At 50.1% G+C, this 13,313-nt stretch overlaps 1 protein-coding gene across 2 annotated transcripts in view; it reads left to right on the top strand.

The window, feature by feature from the left end:
• The window catches only part of TMEM63C (transmembrane protein 63C), a 90,069-nt gene that overhangs the window by 31,425 nt on the left and 45,331 nt on the right, over nucleotides 1–13,313 (top strand). For both annotated transcript variants that reach the window (XM_074365199.1, XM_010947902.3), the window contains exon 2: nucleotides 901–1,043. The gene's annotated coding sequence lies outside the window, so the exon portion shown is untranslated. The remainder of the gene's footprint in view (nucleotides 1–900; nucleotides 1,044–13,313) is intronic.

Here is a 13,313-nt window from a genome sequence, read left to right as displayed (position 1 = left end):
TCACCCTAAACTTTCTTTTTAAATTCATTTCTCAGTGGGTTCACCTCTTCTTACATTCATAATTTTATACCTGGAAGGGCCCAAGAGATCACCTCCAATCTGCATTTTTGTTCATGAGGAAAATGACACCTGCCAAGGTTTCAGCAAGCTGCCCGGGACCCCTGGCTAGTCTGCAGGGACTGGGCTCCTATGATGGTGCTCAGGAGAGGGACCTGTGACCCGTCATGCATGTGATCAAAGCTGCATCCTTGGACTTGTCGGCCCTTTCCCAACATGTAGTCCATCGGGTTTAGTTCATGTGTCTCCACGTGGGGAACCTGTTAAAGTGCATGTTCCCAGGCACTTTCCTGGAGATTCTCATTCAGTGGGCTAGGATAGGGCCCTTAAACCTGCATTTTAGCAAGACCCTCGCTCCAAGATGATTCTGAACTCTTGCTTGAAGTCACTTGATGGTTATGGATCTCTCTGATCTCCCCAGCTCAGCACTGCAGGCAGTGTCTGTATGTCCAGTGAGGGAAAGAGGGCCCTGCAGCTCACCAAGGGTAAAGAGCAAAGCAGACCTAGGTGCAGGGACACCCGATGCAGTGTTCTGTCTGTGCTCCCCTCCCTCAGGCCCCTGCTCGGCTGGATGACGGATGACTCCTTGGTTCACCCACCCTAGAGCTGAGCAGTTGGATATGGAGATGAGGGGCTGACTGGGGGTCATGGCTGCATCTGGGATGCTCCTCACCCTGTAATAGCTCCCCTGAGGCAGGCCTTGTGGGAAAATACTGACAAGCCTGTTGGGCCTGGGAGCGACCTGTCCTGCTTGGGCTGGGAAAGGAGCCGTGGGGAAGCTGGGGAAAGACTGGGATACATGCCCGCCTGCACTGAGAGTTCTTCTTTGTCCCTGTGCCACAGAGCCTTGGAGGAGCCAGCTTTGTGGTCAGGAATTAAGCAGAGAAGCAGCCGGGACACTTGGAAGTACCTGAGGACTGGTTAAGAGGAAGGAGGGCCAGTGACAGCCCATCTGCCTGAGTCCCAGACCTCACCTGCTGCTCCAGGTAGGTGTTCTTGCCATTGTCCCACCCAGCAGGGCTAAGTCCTGAGCACCAGCTCATTCTTCCAGCCTGTGGCCCTGGTCTTTCTAGTCAACGCTTGAGCAAAGGCCCTCCTGAGCCCTCCTAAACCCACGACCTAACAGAAGAGGCCAGGAAGGGCCCAGCCCCCTCTGCAGAGGACACTGTCCCAGGTGACCCTGGCTCCCGAGACCTGGGAAGGGGGCCAGAGACTCTGGGTCTGATTAGGATGCCCCCAGGCTGAGCTGCTAGCTGGGTCCCAAGTGGCTCTTGCCCTGCTGACCCCAGTTTGGGTACAGGCCCAGACCCAGCCAGACACTGCTCTTCTGAGAGTTCCCTGCCTCTTGACAATTTTTCCTTCGGAAAAGATTAGGACAGATGATATCTTCATAGACTGCTGGAGCTGGAAGGACTCTAAGTGATATAATCCAACCTCAATTTCTTTTAACTTCTCAAGCATTACTAATATCAACAGTGTCATTTAAAATGTTGTAGCTGAACATTTCAGAGGAATCAGGTATAATCTCATCAAAACAGTACAGGAAGACCCTGGGTCTCAGGCAGCCCTTCCTGGGTTCAGCTGCCTTCTTTCCACCTGACTTCAGCCAGCCTTTGCCCACGGCCCCAACAACCCTGCTCCTTTCCTCTCCTTCCATCTACCTGGTGACACCCACAAACACATCCCTCTTTGTGAAAGGGACATTGGAGATCAGACATCCAAAACTAGAATGTATTAAAGCCAGGTTAGCATTAAAGTGAGGCTTTCTTCCCTGTTTAAGTAAGTAAGTTAATAAGTAAAACTAAGAAAGGATTGCATAGTCAAGGGAGGCTATAACTGTGATAAGATTTTTCTATCTGAGAGTCTCTAAAATCTCTTTTCCATGAAAGAAGTTATCCTGTATGGGCTGTTGGCCAAGAACATGGTCATTATTGCTATTATCAATAAAAGTAATCTTAGACATAGTTCTTTTCTGTGCAGATCAAAGTGCTTGATGTTCACATTTCCCTAATAATTTCCTGGTCCAGCCTCATAAGAGCCCTCCAAGGCAAGGAGTCTAAACCACAGGCAGTGTTCCACTTCCCTCCCTCCGGCCATGCCCACTGCCCAGCTCTTGCTGGACCCTTGTTCCCCTAGTCTAGATCACTGGAAGAGACAGCAGCAAATAATGGTAAAGAAGGCAGGCTCGGGAGCCAGGTGGATTCAGTTCCCGGCTTCACCACGTGCTAGCTTTGTAATTTCTAGGTAGTCAGTTTTTTCATCTATAAAATGGGAATAACAGCATACCCTAGGGTTACTATGAAGATTCAAGTTAATATCTTTAAAGCCCTTGAAACCTATAGCACACTACGAAAGCCTGTTCTCCTCCAACTAGACCTCCCTAAAGCACAGTACAGTCTTCTTACTCCCCTGCTCTAAAATCATCCATGGCTCCCCATTGCCTATTTACTGACTATGCTCTACCCTGTTCTTCAAGGGCCTCAAAGGTAGAAATTCTATTTTTCCCTTGCACATAATAAGGAATCAGTAATGTTTGCTGAGAGAGAGGGTTTCCACTCTCAAGGTGAGTGAACTGAATTCCTAGGCTAGGAACCCACAGCTGGGGATTTGATCCAGGCTATTCTGCCTCCCCAGTGGTGGCCTGGCCATGGGAAGCCATCGATGTTGGGCGTTGGATCTAAACACAGGGGGAGGTTCAGTTTCCCTTGCATCTGTTAGGGCTGCAAAGGCAGGGAGCCCTATTTTGGACTCCAGCCTTCATGGTACAGAGCAGAGTGCAGAGAGGACTACTCAGCCACAAGCCAGAGCAGGCAGTGCCCATAGTTAAAACTCTCACTCTCCTATGGGCTCAGGCCGGGTGGCAGACGTGACGTCATTGTCCTCATTCATCATTGGGAAGTGGCCAAAACCTCAGCTCCTGTAGCTCAGGTGGGAAGCCCGAGGCCAGCAGAGACCACCGTGATCTGGTGCTTTGGACAGAGAACTCAGCAAGTTCCTCTCCTTGCATCTCAGCTGCTTCTCTGACAGAAGAGAGGCCATGCGCCATGGAGAAATGAGCACTGGGTCAGAGGACGGACCATGTCCATAATGGGGCTTCTCACCTGGCAGGAAGAGCTCAGCCATATCAGCATCTCTGAGCCTCTTTTTTTCCATCTGTAAAATGGGAGGATAATACCCATTTCATGGGGTTGTTGGGAGACCAAAGTGGAACAAAATGCTCAGGGCCCCTGTATAGTGCCTGCAGCAATGGGCACTTGTTAATTTGCAGTTAATCTGATCAGTCCATCAGAGTTGTTCTTCCAGGCTACCTGCTGGGGCTGCCTCAGTCCTGCAAGCCTCTTGCTTCCCTTAACTGACATTTTCTTCACCTGACTTCTACTCCCAGATGAAGGGAAGTGGTGGTGTTTTTGGTTGAGTAGAGGAGGAGGAACAGTCCAAATCTTCCCAGATTCTTGGCAGGGGTGAGAGGCCCAGCAGGGAAGAAGCAGAATTCTGGCTGATTTTCTCAGAGATTTTTCCACTCGGGCACTGCCAAGTTCAGGAAGCCAGGAGTGAAGTGATGGGGAGGAAACAAGCCAGACCATGCTGGTTCATGCAGGGTGGTATTTTTCCCTTGATTTATTCAGCACATGAATGAATTTGCTGGGATTCCAAGCACTACGTTGGGCACTAGAATATTCAGCAGCAAGTAAAACAGACATGCACCCTGCCCTCATGGGGCCTTCATTCTAATGAGGTTGGGGCAGACAGTAAACAGCATAAACTATGGGTGAAATATGTTAGAAGGTGATAAATGTGATGGAAGAACAGAGATGGAAAAGGGGATCGGGAGTGCCAGGGAAGTTGAGTTATTTAATAAGGTCATTAGGTCTGGCCTTACCAAAAAGGTGACATTTGAGACACCAATTATCTACTCCCCTTGGGAACCCCTGAGAAGTCTGTGGGCTCAAAATCAGGGCCAGATACCTTTTAGGAGATCCTAGGATAGGAGCAAAATCTAGAAGCCCTTCTAGTCTCAGCCCAGATAATGTCATGCTCTTCCTCTGAAACCTTCAATAGCTCCCTACTGCCTACACAAGTAAGTGCAAATCATTCAGCCTGAGATTCAGGACCTCCTGGTCAGGCCCCAACCTGTCTGTTATCTCACCAGATTCTTCTCACCCCAGCTCTGCAGCCAATCCAGTCTACCTACCATTTCTGGAATATTCCACTCTCTGCTTCCTTACTCCACTCATTTGTCCCCTCTGCCCAAACTTCCCTTGCCTCCACTGGTTTCTGTCAGCCTAGTAATCCCACCTGCCCCTCCTGAAGCTTTCCCTGGCCCCCTGAGGCTGCGATCTCTCAGCCCCGCCACCTTGGCTCATACACCTTTCTTTTCTCATTGCACGGCCCTTACTTTTCCTTGGGTGTAGGCAATGGTTTAACTGTCTGATCTCTCACCTGATAGGCGAGTCTGGGATTCTTTCATCTCCAGCAGGTGTAGGGCTCAGTGAACATTGGCTGAATTGAGTGTGCCCAAGTTCAGAGGCCCTCAGCAACACTGAGATAATTGGGGGGGTAGGTTGCCCACTTGGACAAAGAAGGCAGAAATGGAAGGCCAGCAGGAAAGGACAGAGGGAACAAAACATAGGTGAGATCTGATGGAGAAGCTAGTGAAGGAAAGGGAGAGAAACATCCCCACCGTATTTTTTCCAGACAGGCAGACTGTCAAAGACTCAAGGTTAAGTCTCTTTCCTTCCCCAGAAGATAGTCTCTTTTCTCCCTTGAGTATCCCAAGCCAGTGCTCCTTGTGTCTAGCTAGAATATCTTTTGCTGTGGCTGGAGCTCATTTCCTCTGGTTCCATCCTTTGGATTCAGGTCATTTATTGAGCACCCATTCAGCGTGGCTCAGAGTGTCTTTCTTTACCCTCGATCCAGGGGGCAGGAGCAAGGTTGTAAGGAGGATGGCCCCTGGTATGGGGGTTTGGGCACTAGTTGAGGCAGCCAGGGACCCCTAGAGCCACGCAGAGACTGCCCATTGACCAGGACTGGGGGCCACCCTAAGTCATGGAGGTTGTGCCAGCCAGTCACTCTGCAGCTTCCCTTAGGGCTAGACTTCACCACAAGCAAGTCTATAAATAGAGTGCCCCCACCCCCATAGCTCTGTGATTCTCAGGCCCCTGTGTCCCCTGTCTGGCCCCAGGCCAAGTGAAGCCATATGAGCCAGACCCACAGCCTCTGCCATCTGGCTCCCACCCATCACTGGAGCAGCTGCACTTAGAGAGCAAGCACTCTCCCTCTGCCTCTCTCCAGCTCCCACCTGAGGCAGCCAGCGTGGAGTTCCTCCCAAATCTGCTGCCTCTAGGGGTGGTATGTTTCCAGCTGGGGAACGCCTGAATGCAGTCTGAGCCCATGTCCCTCTCTGCATTGGTGCACCCATCGTCTGCTCCTGGAATGTCCTGCCCTGGCCTCCACACCACAACTCCTCTTCAGATCAAAAGCCGTATATGTGCTCAGGGCTGGGACAGGCTTTCTGGGCTCAAATCTCCCTTCAGTGACAATAATTCCCATCCTAGGATCATTGTGAGGACTGCAAGAGCTCGTGCTTGCAATGTCTTCGCAGTGGCTGGCAGTAAGCCTTCAATTAATGCGACCACTGCTGTTCACCCCTTAAGAGCTGCCTTGGCTGACACCTCCCCCAGGCAGCCTTTCTGGATTGCTCAGACCTCAGTCAAGGGCTCCTCCTCAGTGCTCCTAGCACCCCTGCAGCAGGCCTTCAGAGTCCAGTTATACAGACCTGTCATGGTTTCTTTAGGGGTCTTTGTACCCACTAGAATCTTGTGCCTAGACTATAAGTGCCTTGAGGGCAGGGGACAGTCTGGCCCATTGTTTTGCTGAATAAATGATTTCATGAGTGACAGATGGGTGACTGTGAGAGACAGACTTCAAGAATAGGTCTGAGCCTGACAGGCCTGAATTTTCTAGAGCCTGTCCTAAAAGATGTGGATACCCGTGCAAGGCCTGGGGAAGAGGGAGAAGGAACCTCTATCCCCTGTTATGTGGTCTAATGCAGTCAACCTCAAAACACAGTCTCAGTTCCAGCAGTGTCAGCATCACCCAGGAACTTAGTAGAGATGCAGATTCTCAGGCTCCACCCCAGACCTACTGCATCAGAACTGTGGTGGGGGACCCAGCCACCTGTGATGTAACAAGCCCTCCAAGTGATGCTGATGCACCAGAGTTTGAGAAATGCTGCTCTAATGTTTCAAAGTAACTCAGATTCATGGGAGGGGGGTCTCTCTCAGGGGTCTCTGCTCTGCTGAAGGCTTCCAAGAAGGCTCTCGGGCTGGGCCTTTGGGGTATGGCTCCTTCTAGACCCACATTCCTGACCTTGAGACTCTTTTGCTGACAGGGCAGGTGCAACGGGGGAACTCTCCCGCAGACCTCCTAGGTGGCCCTAGACCGGAGGAGGTACTGCTCCATCCTAGCCTTGATGCTGGTCTGTCTCCACTACCACTGGCCAGCACCCTCTCAAGGACAGACTTCTGGAATGTTGCAGCTAAGAAGGACCCTAGAGATCATCGGCTACTTACACATATGCTCACAAACACTCCAAAACACACAAATACACACACGCATAAATGCATGCATGTGCACAATTCAACATGCACATATATGAACACATAAACCTGCATGCACCTCAAAACACACACAAGTACCCAAAATTCAAATTATAGTCACAAGCACATTCCGAAACACACCCAAATATCTCCCAAAACACACACAGATACACACACACTCAGAACCCACTGATACACACAGCTGAAAATACACAAATACAAATGCATAGACCTATTGTATTTGTTTCCTAGGACAGCGGTGACAAATGACCAGAACGTGGGTGACTTGACAGACGTTTATTCTCTCCTAGTTCTGGAGGCTGTAAGTCCAAAATCAAACTCCTGGCGGGGCCATGCTCCCTCTGCAGGCTCTAGGGAAGAATCCTTCCTTGCCTCTTCCAGCTTCTGGTGGCTGCTGGCAACACTGGGCGTTTCTTGCCATGTAGCTACATCATTCCAGCCTCTGCCTCTGCCTTCACATGGTTTTCTTCCCTGTGTGTCTCTGTGTAGCCTTATTGTAAGGACACCAGTCATTGAATTTAGGGCCCACCCTAATCTAGTATGACTTTATTTGAATTAATTATATCTGCAGAGACCCTATTTTTAAATAAGGTTTTCTTTTTTAAAATTGAGGTGTAATTGATAATATTATGTTAGTTTCAGGTATACAACAAAATGATTTGATATCCGTATATATTGCAAAATGATCACCATAATAAGTCCAGTTAACATCCATCACCACACATAGTCACATAAGTAAGGTCATATTCTGCGATTCTAGGTGGACATGAACTTTGGAGGGACATTAGTCAACAGTAGGTCCACACATCCCAAACACACAGGTACAGAGACAGACATGCACACACACACACTCACCCCTTGCAGATGAGAACTCTGAGTCCCTTGATGGCAGAGCTGCCCATCCCTCCTCCCCGGGCATAGCATAAAGTTGCCACACCCTATTGTGTAGTACCTGTCACATGGTGCTTTTCATCTTAGTTTTGCTTTTTGTTTGTTTGATTGATTTGGTTAGATATACATATAAGAATGCAAAAGGTAAACAAGAGAATATCATGAAAAGCAAGTCTTCCCTCACCCCGCCTTAGCCTTCACCTCGTTGCCTTCCTAGGGTTTCCCAGGTATCAAGAGTTTCTTAAGTCTCCTTCCAGAGAAAATCTAGACGCAGCCGCATGGGCGATGGCCTTCTCCATGTTCCGTCTGCATCTAGCTTTCTTCACTGAACACAGCAGCTGTTACTCTTTGTTCTGATTGTCTGCTCTCACCTGACTGTGAGCTCTGGGAGGGCAGGTGCATCTGCTATTTATCTTTCCTGCCCACTTCCTAGTCCAGTGGCCAGCACAGAGCAGGTGTTCCGTTAAGGCTGGTTCTACCTGCACATCAATGAATCAGCAGCAGCTCGTTGGGTCTGCGTGGGCAGGGGCTCAACCTCCTGGCCGCACAGCCTTGGTTGTCTGTCTCCCCAACATGTGACACCAGCCATCAGAGCCCATCTGGCGGCAGACAAAGCTGGGGCAGGATGGCACCCAGTAGCATCCTAATGTTTGCTCCTGCTTCCTGGCTGTAACTGGGTCTGAATCTGGGATGGATTGGGGTCTCTGCTGCAGCTGCATCTCTCCTGCCCTCCTCTCTCAGTCCACTTGGGACTCCTGCAGAGGACTCCATTAGGGAAGAAGCAGAGGAGAGAGCAACACTGTCGGCATCTTAGCCTGGGGGTGGGGGTCCTGCTGCTGCTGAGGCCTTTGCCCAGTCTTTTGTAGCTGAAGGCTTAGTCCGGACTTGTTACCACGGAGACAGGAATTATGGCAATAACTCAGGGCTGAATGGAAGCCTGCAGCTTCACCAGCTTGTGGTGGGAACATATTTTTTCCCACAACACTCAGATATAAGATGTGCTGTATTTTTTTTCCCAAATCAAGGCAGAAACGGATGCCTCCAAGATTTCACCATACCCCCAATCCACTAACTGAGCAGAGCCCAGGGGAGGACGAAGCTCAACAGAGGCTGCCCAGCCCCGGGAGACTGGAAGCCAGGGAAACGTTAGCCAGCATGTGGAAAGAGGGGCTTAGGTTAGGGGATTGGTAAGAAAGAGCCTCTCCAGCCAAAACATTCTGAGTTGGAGATCATGGGGGACAGATGAGACCCTCCCTAGCCTCATTGCCAATCACTCCTTTCTTACAAATATTACAATAAATATTTGTAAAGCACTAAGCTCTACCCAGTGCAGCAGAGAAAATAATGAGCAAACACAGCCTTGGGCTCAAGGAACTTTCCATCCACTAAGGAAGTCAGCCATCTGCTGTGTCATCCTGTAAATAAACATCAAATGTACTAGATGCTCCAAGGAAGGTAATACTTCACTGTACTGAGCCATGGCTATGTGCTAGGCACTGTTCTAAGTGTTTCATGTAATCCTCACATCCACCCAATAAGGTAGATGCTAATAACATCTTCATTTTACAGAGAAGATAAATGAGGCCCAGGGAGGCTAAGACATTTGCCCAAAGACATGGAGCTAGTACATAGCAGAGGTGGATTGGGACCCAAGGAGTCTAGCTCTCCCTAGGGACCCACACCTAAATGCCACACTATGTCTGTCTCCCAGGATGGAATGTGGAGGCTTGACCTGGTCTGGCGTTCTTCCCTAAGGAAGCAAAAATTGAGCTGAGATTAACTAGTGAAAGAATGAATTAACTCATGGGATGGGGGAGCATTCCAGGTAGGACTAGCATATGCAAAGGCCCTGTGGCAAGAGGGAAAGTGATGTGCTCCAGGTATTGAGGGACAGATGGAGGGGCCAGGGGATGGAAATGAGGGGAAAGTTGGATGAGATGAAGCTAGTGATGGACAGGCCATGTTGGCCAAGTTAAGGAGAGCCACAGAGAGCCCTTCCAGTGGATTCCATCATGACCTGCAGGACAACTCAGGCTCACCTGGTCCTGAAAGGATCCCTGGACATTCCTCTCACAGTGAGTCCTGCCCCTGAGGCAGCCCTTCTCACTCACAGTATGTTATAACTGCCTCCTAGCCAAGGCCTTCTAGAATGAGGTTGGTGGAGGGAGAGACACATCTCATTCTCCTTAGCACCCACCACCCTTAGAGAACTCAGGAGAAGCTAAGTGAGGACTCTAAATAAGAGTTGAGGGGAAGATTAGAATGCTGAGACCCAGGGTGCCTGGAGTAGACTGCCTGGAGGAAACGGAGCTGAGCTGGCCTGACAGTGGAGCATTCTTTTGTGGAGAGGATCACGAGGCCTTTCCACAAAGGAGAGGAATGGAGCAGAGAAAGCCAAGGCCTTTGAGAGACAAGGCGCCATCCACCTGCTGGAGCTGAGGTTTCTTGTAGGGAGACAGGGGAGGTAAGACTAGGGGAGTCCCTAGGACCAGGGAGGCCACCCCCTGGAGCAGGCCAGGAGCCAAGAGGTCAGATGTCAGGAGGAACAGTGAGCTATGCAAAAGCTCAGGTCTTGGCTTCAGACCTCCACCTCCACCTGCCTTACCACTGCTGGCTGTGTGACCCTAGGCAGGCTCCTCACCCTCTCTGGGCCTCAGCATCCTTATTTGTAAACTGAGGACCGTCATCTTTCCTGCCCCAACAGGGCTGTTGGGGGACTGTAAATATGCCTCATAATCTGGAGGAAAGTGTGCCCTAGGGCCTCCATCAGGCACCCCAGAGACAGTCCAGAGGCCAGGCCTAGCCCAGGAGGCTCCTGTTTCTTTTTTGTTCCCTTCCCCATGGGAATCTAGCGTTAGACCACCCTCCAAATGTGCTAAAGGAGCCTCAGTGGCTGCCATCTCCCAATGATTGATTGAGGTGGGGTAAGGCAGAAGGGAGGGCTGAGCAGGGTGGCAGGGCAGGCTGGCCCCCACTTGCCCAAGTGAGAGCTGTGCTGCAGAGCCCCCGAGCCCCCTTCCCAGTCTCTGCACCTGGGTCTTGACACTGCGATCGGCATTGTACTACGGCTCGGGAGGAGTTATTCAGCTAGGGAGGGAGGGTGCCTCTGGCTTCCAGGCAGACCTCCAGGAGCCTGGTGGCCACCTTGGCCCACATGGTATGAGGACAAGCCTTGACCTTCCTGCACCTGGCCCAGCCAGGCCCTGTGGAGAGAGGGAGGAGGAGGTGGCCTCAGATTCAGGTCTTGAATCTTCTTTCTGAGTAGGCAGCCTGCAGAGGAGCCACTGGGCCACATACCACCCCAAGAGCCCAGCCTTTGCACCCCCTTAACCCCACTGACAAGTTTGAGTGGCAGCTGGTCAAAGTAAGGGCACTCGAGGAGGAGGAAGAAGAATGTGATGCAAAAGAATGAAGGGAAGCTGATTGTATGCCTACAAATATCAAGCCTTCCTTTTTAAATATGATTTTTTTCTAATTATAAATAATAATACAGGCTCATATTAAGTAGTTTTTCAAATTCAGAAAAAAAATTTAAAAGGTCAGTGAAAGAACATAGTTCCATCACCCAGAGGTAATTGATCTTTTTTTTTCTGCAGATATAATTTTCATTTATTCTCTCTCACTTCCTTTTCTCTGGAATTGAAATCATCTAGTTTAACATCATTATAGCCTGCTGTTTTTACTTCCTACTTTGTCTTTTTAGGCCATGTAGGGAGTTGCCCCTCCATCTCCCAGTGTCTCCCTGTCACTACCCAGCTCCTAGCCGTCTGGGTGTCGATGACATCCCCATCGCTGCCTCTCCCCTGCCTCCAGCCCCATTTGGACACTATCATGGCTGCTTGCTGACCTGGGGGCCAGAGGCAGAAAGGCATGGGCCCTGGTGGATGTTCAGGGTCTGGAAGGCAAGGGAAGAAACCTTCCCAGCAAGGAGAGGGCCTTCTGTGGGGCTCCCAGAGGCAAGACGGGTGGAGGGGAAGCTGGTGCACTCAGCCTCCAGCCAGAGTCCAAATGGCTACCACCTCCCGTTACTGTGCTCCAGCTGCCTTGGACACCCACAGCCTTTCCTCCCCTTGGACGCAATACAGATCTGGCAGGGGAGCCTCTTTTCCTGGACTGTAGAAATATAGCCCTCCTGAAATGGGCAAGGCAGCTCTCTCTCCTGTTATGCCTTCAGAGGTTGCGTGATGTAGTGGAACCAGATTCTTAGATTCCAATCCTCTCTATCTCTCTCTCCAGCTGTGTAACTTTAGGCCCTTTACTTGGCCTCTTTGAGTCTCAGTTTTTCTACCTATAAAGTGGGGATACTTATGTCCACCTTTTAGGCTGATACCTCTTAGCTTGCCTGTTTAGTGTTAGTGATGGTCAGTGGGATGACCATTCGAAGGCACCAGTACCATGCCTGGCCTTTCACCAATCCGTGTCCTCTCCTTCTTCTGAGGCTTTGTCATGGGCTGTGCCCACTCAGGCCTGGAGTTGGTTCCCTAAATTCCCTGTCAGCTTTTTCTTTTCTCCATTTAACTTCTGTATTTAGCCTGGGGGCTTTATTCCTGTTTGCTGGGATCGGTGTTCTCTGCCTTGGGGATGGCACGTAGCAGAGTGATTAGGGTGGGGCTGGGGAGTCAGATGTCCTGGGTTCAGGTCCCACTGCTCACCAGCTGCCTGATCTCGGCTAGTCACTTAACCTCTCAGTGCCCGAGATTCTCTGTGCCCAAAATGGATAATAATAGCACCTACCTGTTGTTTTGTACAGGAAGGAAAAGCCACTCTAAGAACTTTAAGCAAACACAATTTTAATTCGGGGAATTACTTGCTCATAAAATCACCAGAAGGGTTAGAACCTGGGTTGGTCTTCAAAACAGAGCAGAACTGACCCACAAGACCACTCCTCAGCCACAGCCAGGGACTAATGGAGCCATGAATTCACATCCCCTCACCTGCAAGGCAGAATCAGGGAGCCTCTGCAGCCTGCACCACAATTTCCTCTTGCCCCTCCCTCCCTGGGATCCAGAGACTGAGCATTGATCCGCTGCAGAGAACTCCTTCCCCTCCTCAACACTGTCAGCAGAACACAGCCCAGGCAGTAGGAAGATGGCCGCCTCTGCCCTTCCACCTTATAAATCTATCTCCAGTGCATCTAATCGATGGAACCTGATCTGTATTCAGAACTCCAGCTGCAAGGGAGTGTTATAAATGTAGTTTTCAGCTTTCTAGCTTTTGCAGTATAGGAAGGCACACTAGAAAGATGTGGGAACGGTTGCTTAAGACCATCGACTGTATCTAACAAGCTATATGATAGGTTTATTAACCCAGATGATACATTAAGAGACTTGGCACAGTGCCTGGCACGTAGAACTCATTCAGTAGATGTTATCTGGTATTCTTATTACGGGACCAGGGGTATCAGCGAGCTGCCCACAGAGCCCTAGCAGTGAGAAGCAGCAGCAGAAGGGAGTCACTCTGTGTGGTGCTGTCCGTGGTGCTGAGTGTCCTTCTGATTTTAGCAGACCTGACAGCAAGGTGGAACCTGAACCCACTCACACCATGCTGGGGCTACAGGGGTTTTTGTGGAGAGGGGACCATTTAGAGGCTTCTGAAGGAAAGCTGCCTCAACCCAAAGGAAGAGGTTAGCAAAGGCAATACCCAATATTTGGGGTACTTAATAGTTTACAAAAACACCTCTGTTTATTATCTCCTTTAAGCAAACTTCATAACTACCCTGGTATAGGCAGGATAGACATAATTATA

This window comes from Camelus bactrianus, chromosome 6, assembly GCF_048773025.1.
Source record: "Camelus bactrianus isolate YW-2024 breed Bactrian camel chromosome 6, ASM4877302v1, whole genome shotgun sequence".
Taxonomy (NCBI): Eukaryota; Metazoa; Chordata; class Mammalia; order Artiodactyla; family Camelidae; genus Camelus; species Camelus bactrianus.
The sequence above is the reverse complement of the archived record's forward strand: the minus strand, read 5'-3'. Positions and strand labels throughout refer to the sequence as shown.